Raw genomic sequence first — 21,674 nt, forward strand, 5'->3', positions numbered from 1 at the left:
CCCAAAGTCATAGGAGATTTGCACCAAAGTCCAATGACTTCAAAATTCATAACCTTGGAATAGCAGTCCTCTGGATGACAGGGATTGCCTAAAATCCATTTGCTGAATTCCCATGCACACTAAGCTTTGCAGATTAAGCCTCCGTCAAATTTTTCTGATCATTAACCAAGCATATTAATAATTTTGCCCTCCAGCAGAATGGCTTGGAAAGTGGATTACCCTCACCCCTCTCTAGCCAGCCAGAGAGGGCAGTCTCTTAGGGGCTTACCTGGGTGTGTCCTTGGTGGAGATTACTAGGGGTCTGACAGTCATGAGGAACCCTATCAGTTGTGCCCTGACTGCCTTGGACAGAACCCCCTAGACCAATCTTGTCAGTTCTTCTATGTAACTATGTACTCATACCAATCATGGTCCTGTTTCTGCTTCTGTGTCCTACCTGTAAATGTATTGATCTGCCACCAATCATAAATTTGTGTAATTTCTGCTGTTCCATGCCTTATTTAACTAGTGCCCTGAATGTGAATGCTTGGACATCATTTTGACATTGTGCTAATGGCCTCCCTCATCCAGATATGTGTCTGTGTCTCTGTGTTGTCTTTGTCTCTTTTAAGACTTAATAAGTGTTTTCCTTGAATTATCTTTTTTAAATGCATGAAGAAATCAGCTAGCTCAAAATGATGAACTTTCCATCAGCCTTTTAAGGAAGATCAAAGCTAATGAAGACAATTTGATGGAATTAATCATAACCATAAACAAGACTTGAATTTAGCTGTAAGAGACTAAGGTCCTAGCAAAACAGTGGCTTATGAGGAGATCTGCTGGGCCAGCAAAATTCAAAAGCATTGAAGTCTGATCACAAGGTTATGATGACTATTTTGAAACTTTCAAAAGGGATAATCTTGATAGATTTTCTCAAAAGACACAAGACCATCACTTACTGTGGAAAGTTTTATGAAAATTGAAGACTGCATTGGTTTACACAAAAAGGCTTATAACAGCTGCACCAAAGAATTGTTTTCCAACACTACACTGTACCTGCTCCTTCTTTACCTGGGTTAGTCTATGAGAATTTCATCAAGAAGCTTTCCTCCATGCACTCTACAGACCTGATCTTGCCACACTGGGCTTCTTTTTCTTCTCTAAGTTTAAATAACAATGTAAAGGAACATAATTTGCGTCCCAATGAGATTGTCCCAACTACTATTTTGACTTGGTGTAGATTGAACAGCACAGGATTTTAGGGACAAGGAAGGGTTAGAGAAATGGAAACACTGCTTTCAAATATGTATAGACATAGTTAGAGGATACGTCCAAAAAAAGAGTTCATGTCTTCATATTTCAAATAATAGTTTCTATTATTTTTAAAGCAATATTTGTTGAATTACCCTTGTAGTGCAAATATGAAATATAAGAGAAGTTTAAGTAAACTTTAATATATAAATACATGTATGAATACATTTTGTAGGGAGTTAAATCTGTTGTGAAGTGAGTCTGCTGAATTTCTCTTCTATTAGATTACTTCCTTATAATTTTGTAATGACAGCTCACTTTTAGTCAAGTTTATATTATGGAAATTATTTTTGCTTCTGTCAAAGATGTACACCTGCAGAGTGGGTTTGCATTTACTCCTGCCACCTGGCCCAGAAACATTGCTGGCATGAGATTAATTCTAAGTTAACTTTTATTTATGTGAGCGTATTATTTCAAACACATAATGAAAATTAGAGTCCCAAAGTCTTTTGAGATTGTGGATTCTCAAATTCTATTTGAGTTTCTCTCTACTCCTTTGTTTTGATTTGATTTTAAAATTTATTTTATTTTATTGGGGACTCTTACCACAATCCATACATATATCCATCTGTACATATGTTGTCATCATGCTTTTCAAAACATTTTTTTCTACTTGAGTCCCTAGAATCAGCTCATTTTTCCCCTCCCTCCCTCACCCTCCATCCCCCAGGGCCCCCTTGATAATTCATAAATTTTTTTTTTTCATGTCTTACACTGACTGCTCTCTTACTTCACCCACTTTTCTGCTGTGTTTCCTGGGATGGGGGCTATACATAGATTATTATAATTGATTCCCCCTTACTTCCCCCACTCTCACCCTTACCTTCCTAGTATCGCTGCTCCCCTTATTGATCCTGAGGGGTTTATCTATTCTGGATTCCCTGAGTTGTGAGCGCTTATCTGTACCAGTATACACATTCTGGTCTAGCCAGATTTGTAAGATAGAATTGGGGTCATGGGAGTGGGGCGGGAAAGGAAACATTAAAGAACTAGAGGAAGGTTGTGTGTTTCATCAGTGCTTTACTGCACCCTGACTGGCTCTTCTCATCCTTGTGGCCATTCTGACAGGGGGTGTCCAATTGACTACTGATGGGCTTTAAGGTCTCCACCCTGCCCTCCCCCTCATTCCCATTGATATGCTTTTTGTTTGTTTTGTTTCTTTGATGCCTGATACCTGATCCCATCAACATCTCATGATTACATAGGCTGGTGTGCTTCTTCTTTGTTGCTTCTAACTTCAAGCCTTTGAGACCCCAGAAGCTATATCATTTAATAGCTGGACACCATCAGTTTTCTTCACCACATTTGCTTATGCACCCATTTTGTCTTAAGTGATCCTTTCAGGGAAGGTGAACATCACAAAGTGCCATGTTAGTAGAACAAATTGTTCTTGCATTGAGGGAGTACTTGAGGGGAGGCCCAATGTCCATCTGCTACCATAATATTTTATAAATAAATATATGTACATAGTTCTATTCCCCTGCCATTGTATATAAATGTATTTACCTATATACTTGCCTGTGTTTAGACCTCTATAAATGTCTTATGCCTCCCAGTTCTTCCCTCTATTACCTTTTACGTTTCTCCTGTCTCACTATCATGTTCGGCCTCTTGCTCACTGGATTTAACCCTGCATTTCAGTTTCAATTTCTCACCTCTCTAGTGCTTAAAATCCCAACTTCTGGAATCATGTGGTGACCAAAACCCTTAGATTATGGGAGCTACCAACATAGATCTTCACCTCCCTTTCTCATACTCCCAAAGGGAGAAGCAGCAGCAAGTCTCATACTATCTCTTTTTAGGACAGATTATACTGCTAGGATTATATAATGTATAAAAGCAGTATCAAATTTGTGAGTGAACTCAAGTTAAACAAAACAGAATAGTCACATATGAAACTAGAAAATTTATGTTTCTTTATAATGATTTAATATAATCATGTATAACGAACCTGTTCATTAGAATCTAATGGGAAACATTTGAAAAATAGAGGTTTGAAAATAATCCCTGAAAGTACTAAAGATATCTAGGATTGTTGGTGTTGTTTTTAGGTGCCATCAAGTTGGTTCTGACCCATAGTGATCTTATCTATGCACAACAGAACAACACCAGCCTTGTCTTGCCCATCCCCACAACTTTCTTATGTTTAAGCCCATTGTTGCAGCTACTGTGCCAATCTATCTCATTAAGTGTCTTCCTGTTTTCATTGTCCCTCTATGTTACAAGCACGATGGTCTCCAGGGACTAGTCAAAAGTGAACAACATGTCAAAATTGAAGCCTCATCACCCTTGACTCTAAGGACCACTATTGCCATATTTTCGCAAGACAGATTTGTTTGTCCTTTTGGTACTCTATGGTACTTTCAATATTCCTGATCATCACCATAATTCAAATGCATTAATTCCTCTTTGCTCTTCCTTATTCAATGTCCAATCACATACATATGAGCCAATAGACAATATCTATCTTGGGTTGGATGCTCTTTAGCCCTCAAAATAACACCCTTGCTCCTCAACAGCCTATAAAGGCTTAGTGTCCAAGAATTAGTAATTTCAAACAATCTCACAAGTGCCTATGGTAACAAACATCTGCCAGAGTATGAAAAATGAAATAGGAATCAATGTGTTCTGAATTTTAAAACAAACAAAAAATTTTCTTGTTCAAGTAAACCTAAATGTCAATTAATATAACTTTTAAAATGCCATATTCATTTTTAATTATAAAAGATTGTTAATTTTTCAGTCAGTTTTACAGAGTATTTTATTGAGTCCCCAGAGAAAGATTTTTCAGTGTGATTTTTATAAAAAAGAAGAAATTTAATAAGTTCTTGACAGACCAAATTGAATCTAAAATTCAATTTGCATCCAAAGGAAAAGGATTTTTTTCCTGTGGAATATGTTATGAAAAAAGATATGAAAGAGGTATATCTTCAAGAGAAATTAAACACACACAAAGTAGTCTCTCCAACATCACTAGTTTGATTTTCTTAATTACTAATGCTTTTGAACTTATATATAGAATGATACATGATCAATCACACAGATTTGGTTCTATTTAAGATAATTCAATTACCACCAAAATATAACCAACTAAAGTAACCTTTTCTCTAGTTTCACTACAAACTATCTCTCATTCTATCAAGCTTCACTTTAATGCTGATATTTTGCTTTATTTCTAATATTTGTAACTTTTATTGTGTGTTATCTTCTGGGTTGAGTCTATCAACCACTGTCATATTTTTTTCTGTAACTGATCTTTCTTTACAGAGTCATGGTAATGTAGTGGCTATACCCAATTCACTCTGCTAACCACAAGGTAATCAGTTCAAAACCACCAGCAGCACCTCAGAAAAATGATGAGGTTTTCTACTTCTGTAAAGAGTTACAGTCTAGGAAACCCTCCACAGCAATTCTGTCCTGTTCTACGGGGTCAATAAGAGTCAGAATAGACTCAATGGCAGTGAATTTGATTTTGGTTTTGGATTCGTCTTTGCTTCCAACTTTCAAATCCCCATCACCAGCAATTATAAGTGCATACTGATTGCACTTTTGATTAATTTCTGTCTTGAGATGTTGTTAAATGTCTTCGTTTTTGGCATTAGCGGTTGGCATGTAAATTTGAAGAATATTCAAATTCAGAATAATCAGAGGATACCAACTCAAAAATCAAATAAAAATACACAAGTACAAGATTCTGAATCTAAGGCAAGGATTGGAGTAGTGTCAGCTGGAGAAACAATTAGATTATCTATTGCAAGTTTCATTCAAAACTTTCTACATATTTCTATTTTTAATATACCAGAAAATGAGTCTTCCTAATATTCAATATCAAAACACAGTGGAATCCTTACTCAGACCAGTTGTTAGCTGGCTAGACAGGACATGAGACCTCTTGCTGAAAGAGCTTTTAGAGCTCTATGAAGAGGAATGCCTAGAAATACTCTGCAGTAATTCATTTACTTTTACTATATTGCAATGCATTGATGTTATATTTAACCAGCTAAACAAGTTTACAAATTATATGCTCTAGTTTGAATTATTTCTGACAAAATGAAATCATTTTAAATAAGTTATAAAAAGAAAGCATATTTATGGCAACACTAATAATTCAAGTAAAGTATAAGAGATATTAAAGAAAGCAGAAAGTGGTTACAGCCTGACACTCAACTGCCTAAGACTTTGTCAATCTTACGACCAATGCACTTCTATAAATGATAAAGTACTCTTAAGTGTGTAGTACCACATCAGTGGAAAGCTTAAGAAAATCCATTATGATAGTCTATTATAAAATGTTAAGGGGATTAAAAGATTAGTTTTAAATGGTAGATAAAGGTTTTAGATTTTCTTAGGATGTTGGGTCTCAGTGGATAATACTGAGGAGATAAATTAACACTAAGGAAGTGTTATTAGTACTCAAAATAGTGAGATTCATTTTCCATCTAACTTAAACTTCTCAGTATTTTAGATTTGACATATTTTATCCAGGTTAATAGAATTTATAATACAGATTATAAAACACATGCTTTTCACACTAGGCGCTCAATGTTTCTATTACATTTTATCTTACATTGTATTGATCTGCAAAATTATTGCCACAAGGAAAGATGCAAATGAGGAGAAAGGATAGGGGGTTCCATGCCCACTAGTCTTTGATAGGGTCTCTGTACAAGCCTACCTCACTTGTCCAAACATTCGTCCTTAAAGACATTGACAAGTGTCAAGTTAAGTGGCATTCCTGCTTTACACAACTTCTGCTCATAATTGCTTAACAACGTGGCTACCACATTGAACTGGAGCAGGGGTCAGCAAACTTTAGAGACAGCAAAGCCAATTCTGTCCCTCACAGCAATTTAATAATTATTTGAGTCAAAAATATATTTTTACAAATAAATATAATTACCATTATCTGAATAATATCCTTTACTTTTTTTCAATTTTACTTCAGAGCCACATGTACATACCAAAATAGTTGCATATGACCCACGAGCCACAGAGTGTCCATCCCTGAACTAGAGAGTTTATAAAAAAACCTAAACTTAATTTTTAGGAAAGAGAAAATGAAGTGATATTTTCAGAATTCTACAGTTCTAAATTCAGGGCTGTTCATTTATTCATTCAAAACAGCTGTTACATTCGATTTTTAGTCAGCATAGTTGGGTACAATTCCAGCCCTCTCTTTTTACTGAACATATTATTTAATCACTAGGTCACTATATATAAAGCAAGGGTAATAAGAGTACTACCTAGGAACCCAATTCACTCTTCATTCAAGTTCTTAGGACCTGGTTTCACGATAGACTAGTCCCTGGAGAAGAATATTGTGCTTGATAAAGTAGAAGCCCCTCAATGAGATGGATTGACAAAAGTGGTCGCAACAATGGCCTCAAACATAACAACTATGAGAATGGTGTAGATTGGGAGGTGTTTCATTCTCTTATATACAGAGTGCTATGAATTGGGTTCAACTAAACAGTACCTAACAACAAGTTAAACCAATTGCCTATTATTTACCAGGCACCGGATTAGAGAATGGATTAGATTACATGATTGAGAGCAGAAGCCTGCCTAAGTCTTGGTGCTTATCCTTATACGATATTTTTATTTTTGTGATTGACTAACCTCACACAGCATAATGGTTTCCAGGTCCATCCATATCATGAGGTATTTCATGGTTTCACTGTTATTTTTAAGGATATGTAATATTCCATTGTGAGTATGTACCACAGTTTCTTTATCCATTAATCTATTGATAGGCATTTGAGTTGTGCCCAGCTTCTTGCTATTTTGAACAGTGTTGTAATGCACAGGGGAGAACATACATCTGTTCCTTCTTTGGGCTATGAGGCCAGCAAAGCTAATGCTGAGTTGTATGGTATTTTTATTCTCAGTGTCTTGGGTAGTACCATATCACTTTTCACAGTGGTTGGACATATTTACAAGTCAACCAGTAGTGCAGAAGAGTTCCCATCTCTCTGCACCCCTCTGGCATTTGTTGTTTGCTGTTTGTTTTTTTCCAATTGGGCAATCACGAATGTAAGGCAATATCTCATCATTGTTTTGATTCTCACCTTCCAAATGGCTAGTAATCGTGAGCATTTCTTTGTGTATTTGTTACCATTCCAGTGTCATCTCTTGGGAAATTTCTATTCATGTCCTGTGCCCACCTTTTAAGTGAGTTTACTCACTACCAGATGTGCAGAATATCCCTCCTAGTGGAACCTCGAAGGGAGTTGCTAAGGAGACCTTCCTGTGCTTGTTACTCTCTTTTCATTTTGGACCGCTGCTTCGGTGATTGTTGATTGTGGATCTGAGTGATAAGAAACCCTTCACAGCTTCAGTATTTTCTCAGTTTATCATAATTTAAGTACGAGGGGGAAAAGATGAATAAGAAACAATCCCTAGTCATGAGTTCACAAAGAAATAGAAAATATTTTAATCTTTTAAATTAATGGATAAATATAATACAATGTGATAACATTTATAATAGATGTGAGAAAAATCTATAAAGAAATACACGAAAAAACAGTTCAGCTTACAAAAAGAAGTCCTTAGGAAAATGTTTAAAAGAGATGACACTGATGCTGATCCTGTGAGGATAACCTGGGATTTGTCGTAGTGAGGAGGGAGGAAAAGCATGGAAGCAAAGGGAAATGCAGGAGCAAAGGCATGAATGTGTAACACTACAAAGATGGTGAAGGAATTCTTTTTTTTTTTTTAATCATTTTATTGGGGATTCATACAACACTTATCACAATCCATACACACATCAATTGTGTAAAGCACATTTGTACATTCACATTCATTGTCTTCATCATTCTCAAAACATTTGCTCTCTACCTAAGGCCCTGGCATTAGCTCATTTTTCCCCTCCCTCCCCGCTGTCCCCTCCCTCATGAACCCTTGATAATCTACAAATTATTATTTTGCCACATCTTACACTGTCCAACGTCTTCCCTCATCCACTTTTCTGTTGTCTGTCCCCCAGGGATGAGAGGTTATATGTAGATCCCTGTAATCAGTTCCCCCTCTCCACCCAACCCCCTCCCTCCACCCTCCCGCTATGGCCACTCTCAGCACTGGTCCTGAAGGGACCATCTGTCCTGGATTCCCTGTGTTCCTCGTTCCTATCTCTACCAGTGTACATCCTCTAGTCTAGTCAGATTTGTAACGTAGAATTGGGATCATAATAGTGGGGGGGCGGGGTGGGGAGGAAGCATTTAGGAACTAGAGGAAAGCTGTATGTTTCATCACTGCTACATTGCACTCTGACTGGCTCGTCTCCTCCCCGCTACCCTTCTGTAAGGGGATGTCCAGTTGCCTACAGATGGGCTTTGGGTCTCCACTCTGCACTCCCCCTCATTCACAATAATATGATTTTTTGTTCTTTGATGCCTGATACCTGAAGGAATTCTTAAAACTTGAGCTATGAAGCATGGATAGAACATATTGAGAGTTTGAAAAAAAAAAAAAAAGAACATATTGAGGCAGAATTAAGAAAGGCTTATTTACCATACTAAGCTAATAAACATTATCCTCCAGGCAAAGATGAACCATTAACTGCATAAAACCAAGAAAAATTTTTAAGAAGAAAGCAAATATTTTGTAGCTTCTAAAGCACATTTCAGAAACCACAATAAGTCTTTCATTCAATGATGTCTTAACATCATGACGCAATTATCATTGCCTAAGCATAAACTGATCTAAGTGTTATTTTCCGATGGTATGACTAGATAGTTACCACCCCCTAAACATTCCAATAATGAGTCCAAGTTTTCCACCAAAAATATTAGTTGGTGCCTGCAGGTAAGAACAAAATATCACCAGACTCAAATTGTGTTGAACTGTAACAGCAATTGAAAGAAAATCTCAGAGATAACAATGAAGCACTCAAGAAATGCTGTTTCTCTCATGCTTTTGGTGGCACAGAAAAAAAGTATATGAGAAAATATAGATGTCAAAAACTCTGAATTGAAAAGTGGTTGAAGAAAATTACTCTTATGTTAAGAAGTTTTAAGAATTCCTTAATCAATTTATTTCATTTATGCTTTCTTTTTTTATGTATACACAAAAGTGAACTGTGATAAGAATATATGTATAACAAAGTCAAAAAGAGCTTTTCCAATTACTACACAATAAAAAATAATAGGTATTAGGAAAGCACTGTGTCATAGTTTAATTTAGCAGTTTTTCTTCTGTTAGTAGTGCATAAAATAATGGCACTTCTTATTTCGATGGTGTCTTAGATTCAATTTGTTTTAGAAATATAACTCCAGAGAATATAGCAGGATATAAGATATACAGAGAAACTGGAGGCAGCCCTATCAACTACTGAGAAATCTACTACAAAATATTGTACAAGAAATGATGAGAACCTCATTCGATTAATAGAAATGATATTGCAGAAAATAAGATGAATATGCAAAGCATTCTGGAAGGATCATGAGAAGGGATTGAGAATATATCCCTGTGTTTGGGCTTGGAAAGGGAAGAAAAGATTCCTGGTGATAACGGAAGGGATAATAGTGGCAGATGAATCCAAGATCCTTGTTAATCTAGAGCAACTACATGGACAGCGGAATTAGTAAGAAAATAGGAGACATAAATACAGGTCAAGCTTGAGATTTGGGGAAAGCAATACTGCCATCTCTGGATGTCTTGGGTTTGAAATGCCTGTGAGTCTGTTAAATAAGCAATTTGAAATATAGATGTTTTTCTGGAGAAAAGGTCTAGACTAACACAATAGAAAAGAATATAAACTGCTTGCTAGAAATCCAGCATGTGATATATTAAGAATGTTAAATTGAAAAAAAAATGAAAGCAATATCAAAATATGTTTTCATTATATCTACTTTAATTCAGAGACTCATTATACTGCTGGTATGCATTGTTAGCAAAAGTCATAGAACCTTTATCACTGAGTCCAAAGTAAACAAGAAATGCATATTGTGCAATTAAAACTTAATTGGTCTCTAATTGGTCTCTAATTGACTCATTTATTGATCCTTTATAGATTTGTTATCATAGTAAGTACTATTGCTCCACTGAAACAAGAAAGAACAATTTTAATATTAGATAAAGAAAATTTTAAGTTAAAAAAAAGAGATGGAGTATAATATCATATAATGATAAAAGGGTCCATTTATTAAAAAGTAGACATTATAAATATATGTGGACTTAATTAACATCCAAGTCCCCAAACACATAAAGCAAGTACTGACAGAATTAAAGGAAGACATAGAAATAATAGTTGGAGACTTCAATACACCACTTTAATTTTTTTAAGATGTCTATTTGTAACCCAGTCTTGAGTTTGGATTACAACTCCATGTAAAGATGACCCGAATCCTCACAACTGGACCAGTAGGTAACATCATGATATATGGAGAAAAGGTTGAGGTTGTCAAGGATTTTGTCTTGCATCTATCCACAATCAATGCTCAAGGAAGCAGCAGTCAAGAGATCAAAGAACACATTGCATTTGGTCAAACTGCCGCACAAGGACTCTTTAGAGGATTGAAAAGCATGGATGTTACTTTAAAGCCATGGTATTTTCAGTTGCCTCATAAGCATATGAAAGTTGGACACTGAATAAAGAAGACCGAAGAAGAATTGATATATTTGAATTGTGGTCCTAGAGAAGAATATTGAAAGCACACTAGTGACTGCTAAGAAGGCAAACAAATCCGTCGTGGAGGAAGTACTCATAGAGTACTCCTTAGAGGCAAGGATTGGGAAACGTTGTCTTACACATTTTAAACACATCAGGAGAGATCAGTCCCTGGAGAAAGACATCATGTTCGGTAAAGTTGAGGGGCAGGAAAAAAAGAGGAAGGCCCTCAAGGGTATGGATTGACACACTGGCTACATCAGTGTATTCAAGCCTGGGAACAATTGTGAGGAAGATGCAGTACCAGGCAGTATTTCATTCTGTTGTGCATCAGGTCTCTATTGGTTGGAACCAATTTAATGGCAACTGATAACAACTTGTCAAAATCAGTATTTCTATCAAAATGCAAATGAGACTAAATAAAACAATAAATTAAAAAGCAATTTTGAATCTAGTCTTCTGACATTTTCTCTAATATCTCATCACTCATTTTAATTTAAATTGACAGTTTTTCAATCAACTGATAGGGAAATGCTAGATAATCCAGGCCAGAATTAAGGCCTGATAGTCAAATTTTAATCATTACAATGCAAAATGGATACAAACCAAACAAATAACTGTGTTAATTTGATTCCAACTCATAGTGACCCTAGATACTACAGAGCAGAACTGTCCATAGTGTTTTCTGGGCTGTAATCTTTTTCTTTATTTTTTTAAATTCATTTTACTGGGGGCTCGTACTACTCTTATCACAATCCATACATGCATCCATTGTGTCAAGCACATTTGTAAATTTGTTGCCATCATCATTTTCAAAACATTTTATTTCTACTTGAGCCCTTGGTATCAGCTCATTTTTTCCCTCCCTCCCTCATGAACCCTTGATAATTTATAAATAATAATTATTTTTTCATGTCTTACACTGATTTCCCTTCAACAAATTTTCTATCTGTCCCCCTAGGAGGGGATTATATATAGATCCATGTGATCAGTTCCCTCTTCTTGCCCCCACCTTCCCCTTCCCTCCTGGTATTACTACTCTCAATATTGGTCCTGAGAGGTTTATCTGTTCTGGGTTCCCTGTGTTTCCAGGTCTTATCTGTACCTGTGTACATGCTCTGGCCTAGCCGGGTTTGTAAGGTAGAATTGGGGTTACGATAGTAGGGGTGGGGAGTATTAAAGAACTAGAAGAAATTTGTATGTTTCATCGGTGCTATACTACACCCTAACTAGCTCGTCTCCTCCCCATGACCCTTCTGTAAGGGGATGTCCAATAGTCTACAGACAGGCTTTGGGTCTCCACTCTGTACTCTCCTCATTCACAATGACATGATTTGTTGTCCTTGGGTCTTTGATGCCAGATGCCTGATCCTATCGACACTCCATGATCGCACAGGCTGGTGTGCTTCTTCCATGTGGATTATGTTGCTTCTCAGCTAGCTGGCTGCTTGTTTATCTTCAAGGCATTAAGACCCTAGATGCTCTATCTTTTGATAGCTGGGAACCATCAGTTTTCTTCACCACATTTGCTTATGCACCCTAGATGCTCTATCTTTTGATAGCTGGGAACCATCAGTTTTCTTCACCACATTTGCTTATGCACCCATCTTATCTTCAGCAATCAAGTTGGGAAGGTGAGCATCATAGAATGCCAGGTTATTAGAATAAAGTGTTCTTGAGTTGAGGGAGTACTTGAGCAGAGGCCCAATGTCCATCACTATCTTAATACTAAATGTATATATATATAAATAGGTCTATTTCCCTATTGTTATCTATAAATATATTTACATATTAAATGCTGTATGTAGACCTCTATAAATGTCTGGGCAGTATTCTTAACAGAAACAGATGACCAGACTTTCTGTACATTGAATAGCTGGGTTCAAACCTGGGTTCGAAGATAGTACAGCTGGGTTACCCACCTTTGGGTCAGTAAGAGAGCACAAACATTTGTACTACATTAGTGAGATAGCATGCCAACCTGACTGATAAACACATGTGGGATTAATTGAAAGGCGGAGAGATAATAGGCTTGGTGAGCCTTGCCTTTCTAGTTCTCGGGTCTCTTGCTTTCTGATGGTCGGACCAGGGTGCAGCTGTCTTAGCCAGTTCCCTGCTTCAGTTGACAAGGCTCACTTCCTGCAGGACATCCCTGAGGAGAAGCCACATGGACCAAACCTGATGTGGCCCTGGGTGCTGGACTAGCCGTGTGGAGACCCCTGCCAGAGCTAAGATGCTTACATGCTCACTGGTTTGGCTTTCCTCATGCAGTCCACACATCACTGTGTGTTTTGTGAGATTGAGGAGGACTTTGTAGATTGGTGTCGGACATATGGACTAATAATGTTGGACTTATGGGCTGGGACAGCACTGGGTTGGGATGCTTTCTTAATGTACACTTACCTTTTTATAAAACTCTCTCTTATACACATGAGTTTCTGTGGATTTGTTTCCCTAGTTTACCCAAACTAACACAATTAGGCATGCATTAAAGGAAAAATATAGCATTTTTAATGCAGAATGAACAATGGAGATTATGAAACAAACAAGATTCTTAAATCAATTAATTTCAGAATTGAGAACTTTATATATTTTCTACATTAGGTTACCTGAGGACATGAATCTCTCCTTATCTTGGTGTTCATAGATAACACTGAGTCTATTAATTGAATGTATTCATCTTCTGGGTGAATGCTATTTTATTCCTAGTGGAGAAAACACATGTAGATCATTCTTTGTGTATTTTTTGCATGTGTTTTCCCCACCGTGAATGGGGAACAAAGAAACAGAAAGAAAAGAGCAAGCTAGAAAACATTGTGAAGTCAGAGAAAATTGTAAAACATACATTCTATCATGGGTAGTGAAGGAGAGGAAGTCTGAAATAAAATAAACTTAACAATTCTGGCACAAGATTAAGCCATTCTAATTCATGTCTCCCAAAAGAGAAAGTTTTGGGAGACATGTGGCTTGACATGTGGCTTGGACTACATAGGATTTGCTCTTTTTCTAGTCTTTAAATTTTGCCAAGTTTACAGGGGAAAAGTTCCCATTTGTCTTCATTTTACTTAACACCTTTAGTAAGATATAATTCACATTCTATATATTTTTTCCATTCAAAGTCCCCTTAATAATAGCATCTGGGGTCTTAAAGGCTTAACCATAAACAAGTGGCCATCTAGCTCAGAAGCAACAAAGCCCACATGGAAGAAGCACACCAACCTGTGTGATCATAAGGTGTGGATGGGATCAGGTATCATGCACCTAAGACCCAGAACAAAATCATACCCAATGTGAATGGGGCGGGGTGGGTGGGGGGCATGGAGTGGAAACCCAAAGCCCATATGTAGACAATTGGATATGCCCTCACAGAAGGGTCACAAGGAAGAGATGAGTCAGTCAGAGTGCAGTATAGCACCGATGAAACACCCAACTTTCCTCTAGTTCTTTAATGCTTCCTTCCTTCCACTATGATGACTTCAATTCTACCTTACAAATCGGATTAGCCCAGAACATGCACAGATAAGAGCCAGAAACACAGGGAATCCAGGATAGAGAAAGCCCTCAGGGCCAACAATGAGACTAGAGATACCAGGAGGATTAGGGGGAGGTGGGGGGAGAAAGGATCAATATAAAACCCCCTCCCAGGGGGATGAACAAGAGAAAAGTGGGTGAAGGGTGACAGAGGACGATGTAAGATATTAAAATAATAATCTATAACTTATCAAAGGTTCATGAGGGAGAGTAGGGGGGGAGGGAAAATGAGGAGCTGCTATCAAGGGCTCAAGGAGAAAGAAAATGCTTTGAAAATGATGATGGCAGCACACGTGCAAATGTGCTTGACACACTGGATGAGTGTATGGCTTGTGATAAGAGATGTAAAAGCCCCCAATAAAAGTATCAGGAATAAAAAGTCCCCTTAAAAATTTTTTTCTCATTTAAAGTCCCCTTAATTCCATTTAAAGGCTCCTTAATAAAATGCAAGCTTTGTCTGGTGTTAAGAATATATAGTGTAACACAAAAACATGTTTCTGAAGCAAAACAAGATAATTAACTTTCCTTCTAAATTTTTATTTCGTGACTTATGATAATATAAAAGGTATTTGTTATACAAAAGAAGAGTTTGGAGAATATACACAGAAAAATATTTCTAATTGTTGATTTTCAAGGATGAACTCACAATAACACTCAGATAGTTGCTGTATAGCCACCTATGTAAACTCTTCTTCATATGTGAAAAGGTTAATCTCCATTTGTTTAAAACACCTTTTCAATTTTATTGGGCCCAAAACTTTCCAAATGCAAATAGGCCACATCCTTGCTTTCTTTAAAATCTGAGCTGCTGATTCTTAGAGGAAATCATGAAGTCATGCCTGCTGGAATTGGTACTACTACTTACAAAGCTCCAATCTCAGATGATTCCTTAGTTTCTCTAAGGCTTTCCTTCTAACGTTTCTTTCTCTTGTGGCAGTTACACAATCTCCTGTCAACTTGGGCAAAGGGGTGGAGTCTAGCCTGTCAATCAGGTCATAGCCAACAATGGCCTTCTCCTGAGGATTCTGGGAACTCATGTCTTCCTCCCTGGAGGTAGGACACATACTCTCTCTGCTTCACATTCCTGTTGACAAGCCACATGAAGCCACGCTGATGACAACAGGATCCCTGGAGCTGGAGGAGCCACGTGGAGTCCCACAGCAGGGTTGAGATGCTTCCACTGCCACTGGATCCACAACTGGCCTGTGATCTTCCTGCATTTGGCATCATTGCATGTGACGAATGCAAATAAAAAGGAATTTATGAACTATTATTGGACATTCGGGCTAATATCGAACTTGTAGACTTGATTTAGACTGAGCTGTTTTCTTAGTATACATTTACTATTGTATATAAAACTCTCTCTTACACACATATGAGTGTCTCTGGATTTGTTTTTCTAGTCAACCTGGAATAACACACTCAATATTCTCATTATTCTTGTACCATCACAATGATGATTATAAACCTTTATGATTCTGAGACCATCTTCCTCATTCTCAAAATATTTTTACTACTTTATAAGGACTTCTCAATCATTTCTCACTCACCTAAAATCTTATCTAAAGTTACACATATTTATTTGCGGTAGTGTCAGACCTTGATTTGATTTGTTTATTAAGGGTATGCAATGAATCCTGCATACTGCTAAGGTAAAGAGGAGATATCTCTCTACAAAGAACTGAACAATCTAGCAGGAACATAGGCAAATAAACTACAGTTTGATACATTAATACAATGGACCATGAGAACATCACTCCCCAAATCTCTGAGACTAGAACTAGATAATGCCCAGCTACTACTGTCAACTGCTCTGGAAGGGATCGTTTTGAAAGGTCCTGGGTAGAGTGGGGAAAAACATGGAAGAGAACTCAAAATATTAAGAGACCAGGCTTACTAGTCAAATACAGACTGATGGATCCCTCAAGACAACTGCTCTCAGTCGCCCATCAAGCACAGGACTAAACTCACCCCCCATGTTAGAATAATCAACAAGTTAAGATCAAAAGGACAGCAAATGCCTTTCATCAAAGGACAAAGTTCAGAGGGTTAGGGAAAAAAGGAGGAATGGACACAGGAAATAAAGGAGAAGGTAGGATAAGGGTTGGTACATTGGGTGGATTATAATGAATAATTTGAAAAAATGTATATGAATTATTAAATGTACTGATGATCTGTTCTGTGAACCTTCACCCAACTCACAATAAAATCTTTTTAAAAATACAGTTTGAGAAGTATTAATATGGAGGCAAATACAGAGTGCTATGGAAGTACAGTGGTGCAGTGGGTGAAGCAGTTGGGGCTGACCACTGCAAAGTTGACAGTCTGAACACACTCTTATGGGAAGAGGCGGGGGCAAGATAAGGCAATCTGCTTCTGCAATATTTACAGTATTGGAATCCCTACAGAACTATTCTATTCTGCTCCATAGAATCACTATATGTTGTAATCTATTCAATGCCAATGGATTCAGTATAGAAGCTCATGAAGGTCATCTAACTAAGGCATTCAGGGAGGGGGTCAAATGGAGTCACTGTTCCTATGATGTACACTTAAGTCTTCTATACTCCCACCAAATACTTATATGACATTATTTATTTAATAAAGTATTTTACAAGGCAAGGAAAATTCCTAGGGCAAGGTTCACATACATATTACAGCCTTAGTAACTAAAAGAGCACTGAACGAATATTTTATAAGGTAAGACAGAGTGGAAGTATAAGGTACTTTAGCGTTAGACTGGCCTGGGCAGAGTTGAATAATCCATGTTGTTATTAAAGGCTGTTGAGATGGAACAAAGCATTACCTGGTTCTGCACCTTCCTCACAAGTGCTGTTATGCTTGAGCTCACTGTTTCAGTCACTGTGTCAATATGTCTAGTCAAGTTCTTCCCCTTGATGACCCTCCATTTTACCAGTCTTGCTTGATCATGTTTATAGTACATGCCTGAAAGTCTGGGCATCCTCACTTTTAAGGAGAATTTTAGCTGTACTTATTCCAAGACAGATTTGTTTGTCCCTCTGACATTCTGTCTTCCTCATTCAATGTCCAACTTTCACATGCATATGAGGTGATTTGAAAATGCCAAGGCTTGAATCAGGCATACCTTTAACACTTTAACTAGGGCTTGCACAGCAGCTTTGCCCAATGCAGTATGTTGTTTGCTTTCTTGATTGCAACTACCATGAACATTGATTGTGACCCAAGCAAGATGAAACCCTTGACAATCTTAAACTTTTCTCCATTTATTATGATGCTGTCTATTGGTCCAGCTGTGAGGATTCTGAATTTCTTTTTTTTTAGTTGTAATCCACACTGTAATGATTCCGCATAGTCGATTGCCTTGGCATAGTCAATAAAACACAAGTAAAAATCTTTCTGGCATTCTCTGCTTTCAGCCAAGGTCCCTCTGACATCGGCAATGATATCCCTGCTTCCAATCTGTCTTATACTCATCTGTCTTAGAAGAAGTACTGCCAGAGGGCTCCTCAGAGGCAAGGACGACAAGATTTCATCTGACATACTTTGGACACATTGTCAGGAGAGGCAGTCCCAGAAGGATATCATGGTCGGTAAAGTGTCTGGGTGGCGAAAAGAGAAGGCCCTCAAAGAGATCAATTGACACAGTGGCTGTAACAGTGGCTCAAACATTAGAACAATTGTGAAGGCAGTGCAGGACCAGGGAGTGTTTTGTTCTGTTGTTCATAACCCTATGACTCAATTGCACCTAACAACAATATTTACTGAAGGCTGTAGTCCTGGATCTTTATCATCAAATGCCTCCAATCCTCCTCACTCTCAGCAAGGAGGGCTGAGTTATGTATATGCTGAAAGTTGCTAACATTCTTTCCTCCATTCCTGGTGTCATGTTTTTCACATAGTCCAGTTTCTCTGATTATTTGTTCAGCATACCGATAGAATAAGTAAGGTGAATGGATACAATCCTGATGTGCATCTTTCCTAATTTTAAACCAGGCAATATCCCTTTGTTTAGTTCAAACAATTGTCTCTTGGCCTATTTATGGGTTCCTCCCAGGTACAATAAAGTGTTCTGGAATTCTTATTTATTTCAATGTTATGCATAGTTTGTTACGATCCATGCAGTTAAATACTTTTGCATGATCATAAAATACAAGTAACTCTCTTTCTCATAGTCTCTGCTTTCAACCAAGACCCACTTGATGTCAGCCATAATATCACTCATTTCATGTCCTCTTTGAATCTGCTTTAAATTTCAGGTAGCTCACTGTCCATGTACTGTTGCAACTGTTTTTAAATATCTTCAGCAAAATTTAATTTGCATGTGGTATTAATGAGAGTGATTTATAATCTCTGCCTTATGCTGGGTCACAAGAGTAAAAGTATAGAGCTCTTCAGTCATTTGGCCAGCTGTCTTCCAAATTTCTTGACATAGCTTAATGAGTACTTCCAGTGCTTCATCATATTTTCCAAACAATTTGATTGGTTTCTTGCCAATTCCTTGATTTCAGCTAATGCCTTTAGTGCACCTTGAACTTTTTCCTCCTGGACTATCAATTCTTGATCTTATGTTACCGCTTGAAATGGAGAGATGTTGATCCACAAGTATGCTATATTGATTGAATATCATGACTGGGTCTGGGTTTCAATTCTCTATTTCCTGTGAGGTTTCCAATTAAGTCACATCAGTTAAATGATCGAGTATTATTTTAACATCTATACATGTTGATGGCTGTTGTTACATGGCACTGAGTAGATTCCAACTATTGCAACTTTATGATGGGGCTTCAAAAAGTTCTTGGAAAATAAAATTATAAAATGTAATTCTTCCACAAACTTTTAAAAACCCTCCTATACTTACAACAGAACAAAACACTGCTCAATTCTCTGTCCTCTTTACAGCTTTTGTTATGTTTGAGCAATGGTGTCCTTTTGCAGCAATGGTGTCCTGATGATATGCCCAAAGTACATAAAGTGAAGTCTCGCTATCCTCACTTCTACAGAGCATTCTAGCTGCACTTCTTCCAAGAAAGATTTGTTCCTTCATTTAACAGTTTGTGGTATAGCTAATATTCTTCATCAATACCATAGTTCAAAGGCAATAATTCTTTCCAATCTTTCTTAATCACTGAAAATCTTTGGCATGCATCAGAGAATTAAAAGATCATGACTTGGGTCAGGTGCATCTTAGTCCTGAATGTCATACCTTTGCTTCTCATCATTTTAGAGAGGTCTTTTGCAACAGTTTTGACCTATGCAACTTGTCATTTGATTTCTTGGCTGCTGGTTTCAGGACATTGTGGATCCACATAAAATGAGAGCCTAGAAAATATCAATCTTTTCATCTTTTATCATGATGTTGCTTATGGAAATAATTGTGAAGATTTTTCCTTTCTTTAATTTGAAGCTTAATTCATACTGAAAGCTTTAGTGTTTTATCTTCATCAATAAATGCTCCAATCTTACCTCAGTACAAGAATGATTTGTTTTAATTATGTGGCAATGTATGTTACTCACCTTCCCAACACAATCGCTGAAGACAAAAAGGGTGCATAAGCAAATGTGGTGAAGAAAGCAGATGGTGCCCAGCTATTAAAACATATAGTGTCTGGGGTCTTAAAGGCCTGAAGTTAAACAAGCAGCCATCTAGAGAAGTAACAAAGTCCACATGGAAAAAGCACACCAGCCTGTGTGATCAAGAGGTGTTTATGGGGATAGGTATCAGAAGTTCAAAAACAAGCAACCAAATTGACATGAAGGAGCATAGACAAAGTGGAGACTCAAACTCCACCTGTAAGATAATTGGACAGTCCATCAAAGAAGGGCCACTTGGAAGGGGTGATATATCCAGGGTGCAGTATGGCACTGTTGAAATACATAATAATCCTCTAGTTCTTTAATATTTTCTCCCCCAACTATGATTTTCTCCCCCTATTATGATCTTAGTTTTACCTCATTCATCCCATTAAACGTGCATATATTTCTGTGTATGAAATTCTGTGTATGAAACCTGATGCATGAAATTCAAGGTAGGTTATAATCCAATGCAAGAAATCCAAACCATTCAGGAATTATAATGGAATAACCATTTGGTTTATAACATATAGTCCATTCAGAAATTATAATGGAAGTAATGATTCCCTAAGGGTACAGAAAGAGAGGGAAGGGTAGGGGGGAAGTGGGAATTGATAGCAATAATTACTATATAACCCCACTTGAGAATGAACAACAGAATGGCAGGTGAATGGATACATTGGATGGTGTAAGATATGGGGGTGGGGAGGAATAACAATAATAGCAATATTTAATATAATAGCAAGGGTTCTTGGGGGGTAGGGTGGGGGAGGACTGGGATAAAAGGGAGCTGATACCAAAGAGTGCAGGAAGATAGACAAGGTTTTGAAAATGATGGAAACAATTGTACAGTCATGCTTAATCTAATTGAACTATGTATTTTTATAATATCTGTAGAGCTCCCAATAAAATGGGGGAAAAAGAATAAATAAATAAATGCTCCAAGCTCTCTTTCGGCAAACAAGGTTTTGCCATCTTTACATCCCATGTTGGTAATGGTGATCTGCTAAGTATGATGGCTGTGCTCTGCAGTAGTCCAGCTTCTCAGATTAGTTGCTCTTCATCAAGATGGAATGAATATGGTGAAAAAATGTACACGGTCACACAACTTTCCTGATTTCAAGTCACTCTGACCAACTGCCTCCTACTTGATTACAGGCTAAGCATGAGCACAAGTAAGGGTTCTGAAATTCTCATTTTTCATAATACTATGCATTATTTGTTATAATCAACACAGTAGAATGTCTTTGCATAATGAAGCAAACACAAATAAATATCTTTCTGGTACCCTATGCTTTCAGCTAATATCTACTTGACATCAACAACAATATCTCTTATGTCACATCCTTTTGACACCTGGCTTGAATTTCTGGCAGTTCCATGTAAATGTATTGCTGTAACCATTTTTTGATTATGTTCAGCACAATTTTATTTGCATATGATATTGATATTGTTTGATAATTTAACATTTTCTGGTGGGTTACCTTTCACTGGAATAGGCAAAAATAGGGATCCCTTCCAGTCTTTTGGCCAGATAGGTGTTTCTAAATTTTTTGGCATTGACAAGTGAGGGCTTCCAGTGTTGTATCAGTTTTTTGAAATGCCTCAAATGGTATTCTGTCAATTACTGGAGACTTGTTTTTCATCAATGCCTTCAATGCAGCTTGGACTTCTTCCTTCAGTATCATTTGTT

The 21,674-nt window shown here is 37.3% G+C and overlaps 1 protein-coding gene across 1 annotated transcript in view; it reads right to left on the reverse strand.

The window, feature by feature from the left end:
* ZCWPW2 (zinc finger CW-type and PWWP domain containing 2) overlaps nucleotides 1–21,674 on the reverse strand; it is a 149,510-nt gene that overhangs the window by 108,130 nt on the left and 19,706 nt on the right. The window lies entirely within an intron of this gene.

Source organism: Echinops telfairi, unplaced genomic scaffold (assembly GCF_000313985.2).
Source record: "Echinops telfairi isolate 266 unplaced genomic scaffold, ASM31398v2 ScPeMD7_7420;HRSCAF=8458, whole genome shotgun sequence".
NCBI classification, from domain to species: domain Eukaryota; kingdom Metazoa; phylum Chordata; class Mammalia; order Afrosoricida; family Tenrecidae; genus Echinops; species Echinops telfairi.